At 47.4% G+C, this 6,689-nt stretch overlaps 1 pseudogene; it reads left to right on the top strand.

Moving 5' to 3' along the window:
- Positions 1–2,311: 2,311 nt before the first annotated feature.
- On the top strand, positions 2,312–3,903 carry LOC107652077 (myotubularin-related protein 10-like; annotated as a pseudogene).
- The last annotated feature ends 2,786 nt before the right edge of the window (positions 3,904–6,689 follow it).

Raw genomic sequence — 6,689 nt, 5'->3', positions numbered from 1 at the left:
AAGACATTCCTGGAGGTTTCCAAGGATAAAGAAATTGCAAAAAGCCACAGACCAGACAGAGTCTCGGACCCAGAGCCCAGAGGCAGGAATACACAGAAATTCTCCCCAATATTTGCAATATATTCAGGGCATGAAAAATCACTTCTCACAATTTCCGCCTCTCCGTCCTGGGGACACTAAGTCTCAGTTTCCCAAATGAGGCAGCCCGAATACAAGGAGTGCAGGTTACACGAAGGGCTTCACTAGGAGGAGTTTTTCTCAATATAATATTGAATTTTATTGCAGTCATTAAGGGGAGCCCCGACCTCTCCTCACATAAGAATGGCAAACAAGGGAAAATGGGAGAGAGGTTTGGTGAGCTCCGTTCCCCCCCCCCCCCCCCCCCCCCGCAGCCCGTTAGGTCCGAGGACTCAAAGTCCCCAGATGCAGCGGGCTGACTTCGGGGCTCCGCGGCTCTTGCTGTCCTCTTCTTGGGCCTTCTGCTGCCACGCTGGTCCTGGGAAAAGCTCCTCCCACTGACCTCCCTCCTCCAGTCCCGTGGGAGAGCGAACTCAGGCCTCCAGCCTCTCCTTCCGCCTACACAGAAGACCCAGGACGGAGGCCGGCGCGGGACGATCCGCGTTTCTCAGACTCGGGGCTGTTTGGCTTCTCTTCCTGCTCTCCAGAACTGGCCGAATCCACGTGACCCAAACGAAGCTGCCCCTTTCCTGCTTTCTCTCCACTCCGCGTCGGAGCAGGCTCGGAGCCTCCGAAACGATTAGAACCGCCTGAGGCGCCCCTTCTCTGCCCGGAGACCTTCTTCGGAACTTTCTTTCCAGTCTTTGTCGCTTCTGCGGTTTAGTATGATTCACTTTAGCTGCTCCGGGGGGACGCTGAGCCTCCCTCCGGCCTGGGACTGCAGTGAAGCTCCTCCTCCCTCCGGAGCCTCTCAGGGCGGCTCTCTTGGCCCAGGTGGGGCTTCTGAGCCCGAGTCAGCTGGTGGCCACCAGGAGTCCCCCCAAACGCTGCTTCCTCCCTTCTACCGGAACGAGAGACGGGCGATGGGGGTCCCGCCAAGCTGGGCAGACGGGTCTACACCTGCACACAAGTTCTCTCTTGTCACGTGGCACCAACTTCTAATGAGGCTCCGATAGCCTCGACACTGCCCTGGCCGCAGCCCTGGCCCTCTGCGGCCCCACAAAATCCTCCGCCCACACGCGGGTTAGAGGAGCAGCATATACCAGTCCGGGGAGTCACTTAGAGATCACAGAAGAGAGAAAGTTCGTCCTTGTGCTGTAGGACATGTGACTGCAGGCACTTTGGACCCCGGAGAACAGCTGCTGCTGCTGGAAGCTCATGACTCCTGGGACTCGGACCCCGGTTTAGAGAGCCCAAAGCCTGGCCTAGTTGTGCCTCTGACAGACTGGATGGATTAACTGGTGACAGGAAATAGGGCCAAACACTCTGTGAATCTGGAGCTAAAGAATCATCACAATTTCGGATTCAGTAACCGTGAGGTGACACAGCAGCAGCTTAGATAGTTCAGCTCCACCTAATGAAGACTTAATATCGTGTTTCCGTATTTCACTGATCAAATGCCCCGATCCAGAGGAATTTCCTGTGAGAGACAAAGCCAGAGAAATTGCTCACAGCCTCACGGGATCTCTCTGACCCAGAATGCTTTGTTTTTAGATGACAATCACAGCTGATATCCACAGAGAGTGTCACTGCCATTCTTAGGGGGACAAAACCAGATTCAGGATTTCAACATTCAGTTTTAGGTTGAATCTGGAAGAATTAGATGATTTATTTTCTAAGTAATATATAATTTGCCTTTCCATGCACCCCTATTGATTATGAATGTATTGCATTATGACATGAAAAAGCCCCATTTATTATTTCTGCTTTTCTGCATCTGGTTGAAGTTTTATGGCCTAGAACATTGTCAGTTTCTGTGTCTGTACCAGGTGCTTCTGAAAAGAAGGTATATTCCTTTTGTTCTGTCTCTTCAATTTCCTCCGAATATCTATTAAATCTAATTTTTCTAAAATTGCATTCACTTGCTTTACTTCTTTCTTATTCATTTTTAAATTATATTTCTACTTCTGACAGGGGAAGGTTGAGGTCCCCCACTAGGATAGCTTTATTTTCCATTTTCTCCTTAAGCTCCTTTAGTTTCTCCTTTAAAAATCTAGATACTCTTCAGGAAACTCTGTGGCCATGGCTGGGGAGGGAAAACAACCCTGCCTCTGCCACTGTCTCCCACCCCAACCAGGGTGGGTCACCCCACCACCCTCTCTGAGGAAGGAAAGAAGCACCTGCAAGGGGCACCATGTTCTCTCTCAAGCTGCCCTGAACCACCTTCAAGTCCTATCTCCTGCCACCCCCTCCTCCACCTCAGGATGAAGATAGGAGTATTCCTGAACCCACGATTGAAAAGCTGGTCCCAGTGCTTTTGCCAGGCAAAATAACCGTAAATGAAGTTAATTTTGTGAGGAAATGCATGCAACAGACACAAGTCAATATGATCTGTGGGGAAAGCTGATATGCAATAATTTCACATTTTCTTTTATTACAGATGATCTGATGCCATTTCCGAAATGTCATTATACAAACCTTCTCCTTGGTGAACACGATGTCCCTTTAACATGTAGTGAACAAATTGTAACAGTAAATGACAACAAAAGGAAACAGAAGCTCCAAGGCCCCAACCAGAAAGTCAAATTTAATCCTACAGAGCGAATTATTTATTGTAAACATTTCAGAATTGTCCTGAAAGTGCCGAAAAGGTGTGCCTTGAGATAGCTCATCATTCTCAGCCAACTGATCTACAGCTACTCTTTGTATTTGAATACATTGGGGAAAAGTACCACAAAACAGCTAAAAATATTAATGGAAAAGACTCTGGAAGTGGAGGAATACCTGGTGGTAATAGTCAAAAAACTCCTTTGTTTGAAACTTTCTCTGATTGAGTTAGAGCAATCAAAAGGACAGGTGCTTCAGAATGGAGACTTCGTTCAATGAATGGGGGCTACATGCTTTCTACTTGCCTTCCAGAATATTCTGTAGTTCCATCTTCTTTGGCAGATCAAGATCTAAAGCTCTATTCTCATTCTTTTTGGGGAGGCAGATGCCATTATGTTGCTGGCATCACTCTCATGGCAGTGTTCTTATAAGAATGGCCCTCATAAAAGATGTATTGCAACCGAAAAAAATAGAGCAAAGGATTTGTACTGCAGTAACCAAAAGCCATCCACAGAGGAGTGAAGTGAAGTGTACAAATCTGATTTGGATAGGAATTTGCCCAGGATTCAAGAACTACAAGCTGCATTTGTAAAACTTAAGCAACTCTGCGTTGATGAGCCTTATGATGAGATGGAAGCGAACTGGTTGTCTTCACTGGAAATTCTTGCTGGTTAGAGTATGTCAGAGCATTGCTAAAGCATTCTGCTCAGCTTGTATATGTGCTGCAAAGTAACCATCTTCCAGCCACTTATTGCTTGAGAGACTCCCTTTTTACACCTTAAGGGTGTGGTCCATAACCCCCCTCCCTTCTGCCTTGCCATGGATGTATGTGAGGGCTCCAAGGCAGAAGGGCAGTAAGGGCTAGGAAGCAGCAAGCTTGCCTGGGGCCGCTCAGCTAGGAAGTATCAGAGGACAGATTTGAACTGGGGTCCTTCTGCCTCCTGACCTCACTCTCTATCCACTGAACCACCTATGAACATTAGCATTTCTGTGTGAGTATAGCAAGATAGCCCATGTCTACTATTTCTCTATGTGGCTACATATGCAGGTACATACAGATGGCCTTGTGTTTGGGTGTATCCATAGACATATTTAACTTGAAGGTTTGCAACTGTTATCTCATTCTATCCTCACTGTAACTCTGTGGGAGGCAGGAACCATTATGATCCCCATTTTACAGATAAGGAAATTGAGGCCAGTAAAAGTTAAGAGGTTTGCCTAGGATTCCACCAGAGTTCCTGGGGACAGATTTGAACTCAGAGCTTCTTGACCGAGATACTTGGAATCAATCTCCACCCTACTCAGTCCTAACAGGATTGAGTAAGGGCTGCAGCCTAGATCAAAATTTAATTATTCCAATCTCTACCCTACTCAGGTTAACAGGATTTAGAAAGGGCTGTAGCAAAGGATCAAAGATTTAATTATTTGAAAATATGACCTTCAACAGACATGTGCAAAGCCAGAGACCTCTGGGTGGTCCTGGGTTAAGCTAGAGCCTCCATTGGCACAGGGAAGACATGGACAGTGATTGGTAGATGTGAGGACTGAGGGGAGGGAACTTGGATGGTTTCCTTAAGGATAGGGAGGTCTGAAGACGGGAGGGGGGGAGGAGTTTGTCGGAGTGGTGGCGGTGTGCTCTGAGAAGCTTGCGCTGAAGGAAGCTGAAGGTGAGGGCCTCTGAGACTGTTTCTCCATTTTGGTCACGTGAGTAATAGGGACTGATCTCTTTTCTTTGCCCCAGCTATCTAAGGGCTTGGGCCTTTTGGCCCAGCCTAAACAGAGGGGTTATTTAAGCCCTATTCCCTTCTCTCCCCTTTCTCTCTCCCTCCCTCTCTCTCTCTCTCCCTCCCTCTCTCTCTCTCTCTCTCTCTCTCTCTCTCTCTCTCTCTCTCTCTCTCTCTCTCTCTCTCTCTCTCTCTCTCTCTCTTTCTATCTCTAATTCCTTTCTTCCTCCTGTTTGTAATTAAACTCTAGGAAAAGGTTGACGGCTGATTTGAGTTTTCAATTAGGAATTACATAGCTGAATTCCTTGGCGACCTTAAATTAATATATATATCAGTCTTTTAAAGTGATTTCCTTGTCACAGAAGGAGGAGGAGAAAGGAAGGAAGTGTCACATTGTATGCAATCCCCAAGTAGGCTGAACTTTGGTTCCTCCTTCAAAATCACCCACTGATAAAATTGTAATCCTAAAACTCACCTTTATTACAAAAGTGTTTTAGGATAATTGACTAAAGGCTTTGGAGAATAATATCCATTATAATTAGTTATTGTTATGGTTTCCAAAGCTGGCTGGCTCCTGCTGCAGCCAGCAGTCCATCTTCTTCCCCAAGAGCTTTGAGAAGCACAGTCCTCATTTCTCCCATCATTTTATAGACCAAGATTTTCCTCCTCCCTTTCTCTTTCTGGAGGACCAAGGAAATCAGTGTTATGGGGTTGTCTGAGCCCCATCCCCTGCTCCAGACTCCATACCCTCAACAGTACACAGCATGCCTTTGGACTTTCTCCTTCTCTGAGATGTCTCCCTTAATGGAAACCTTGCATGGGGAAGTTGAGAATGGGTTCAGGCTTTGCTTAGCAGGTGGATGGACTTCATCCTAATAACAGTGATGATAATCTGAATAGTTGGCACTGACACACATCAGTGTTAGCTCTTCTTCTGGTTGGGAAACCTAATGAGGTCACAGTCATCTATAAGGTCCCAAGTCCTTCCTTCTGCCTTCTAAGTCCTTTTCCTATGTGTACTCCATTATGTGGACATGGGGAGGGGAAGAGAGGCTGCTGGACCTCCTCCTGGTTAGCTTTCACCACCTAAAGATGTCTTGGGACAGTCAAGGAGGGGCTGAATAAGGAGCTTCTTAGAATCTATTTCTTAAGCCTCCTGACTCACCTCAAGTCGTCCATAGTCGCCAGAGAGCTCTGGAGACCTGGATCACCTCGTGGCTTAAGTTGCTGCTGACCCAATCAATCCGATAGATTAATAACCATATTTTCTTTTCCAAAATCATCCCTCCAGATATTTTTGACCATAACAAGAAAGGAAATCTCTCTCTGTGGTAAATATCTCTTCTTTTCCTTTATTGAATCTTTTGTGGGACAGGCAGAGACCTGGCCCATTGGTGTGGGCACTGAGGACACAGGGCCAAGTGACTCCATAGCCAGGGCAGGGTAAGCCAGTGGTAGAGGGATGTTGGAACCTCTACCTGGTTCCCAGGCCCTAGTTGAGGTCTGATCCGATGTCTCACCTGGGGGAGGCTTTCCAGTCTTTAGGGCTCAGACTCCCTTTAGGGACTGATTGAAGAGGCTTGTTGGAGGTGTGGGTACTTGTTCCCAGCAGGTACAGTTACTGTTACTGTGAGCTCAGGGAAGTCATCAAAAAGCCCCTGGACTGTATGAGAAAGACAGATAGACAGAAATGGAAACAGAGACACACATATTTTGAGGGAGACAGACAGACAGTCAGGCTGAGGCAGAGAGAGAAAAGGAGAGAGAAAAAGAGTTGGAGAGAGACACACCGTGACTGAGAAAGACAGAGGGAGGAGGAGATGAGGAGACATAGCCAAGCGACTCCAAAGCCAGGGCCTCTACTGGAGGCTGAGCAAGCTTCATTGGCCAGTTGAGGCTTGAGTAAGAGTGAGACCCATGACTCCATCCAAAAAGACAGACAGATGGGAGCATCAGAGTGAGACAGATCCATAGACAAGACAAGACAAGACACAGACAAAGATAGCCATGGAGACCACGTATGACCCCGGGCACTTCCCTCTGTCAGAAACTGGGCTTGGGCTGACAGGGGAGGTCTTTTCCCACTTCCCCATTGAATGGGTCCCTATGGATATTTATAAACATGGTCAATGGTTTGGCCTGTCCCACAGCAGTGCTGGGCTTCCTCCTCTGGCTGGGCGCTGCTGATGGACAGGAATGGATCTTCCCCAGAGCTGGAGCCAGAGAAGCACTCAGGGGTCC

Source organism: Monodelphis domestica, chromosome 3, assembly GCF_027887165.1.
Source record: "Monodelphis domestica isolate mMonDom1 chromosome 3, mMonDom1.pri, whole genome shotgun sequence".
Taxonomy (NCBI): Eukaryota; Metazoa; Chordata; class Mammalia; order Didelphimorphia; family Didelphidae; genus Monodelphis; species Monodelphis domestica.
Note: the sequence above shows the minus strand (reverse complement) of the source record. Positions and strands in the feature narration are given on the sequence as shown.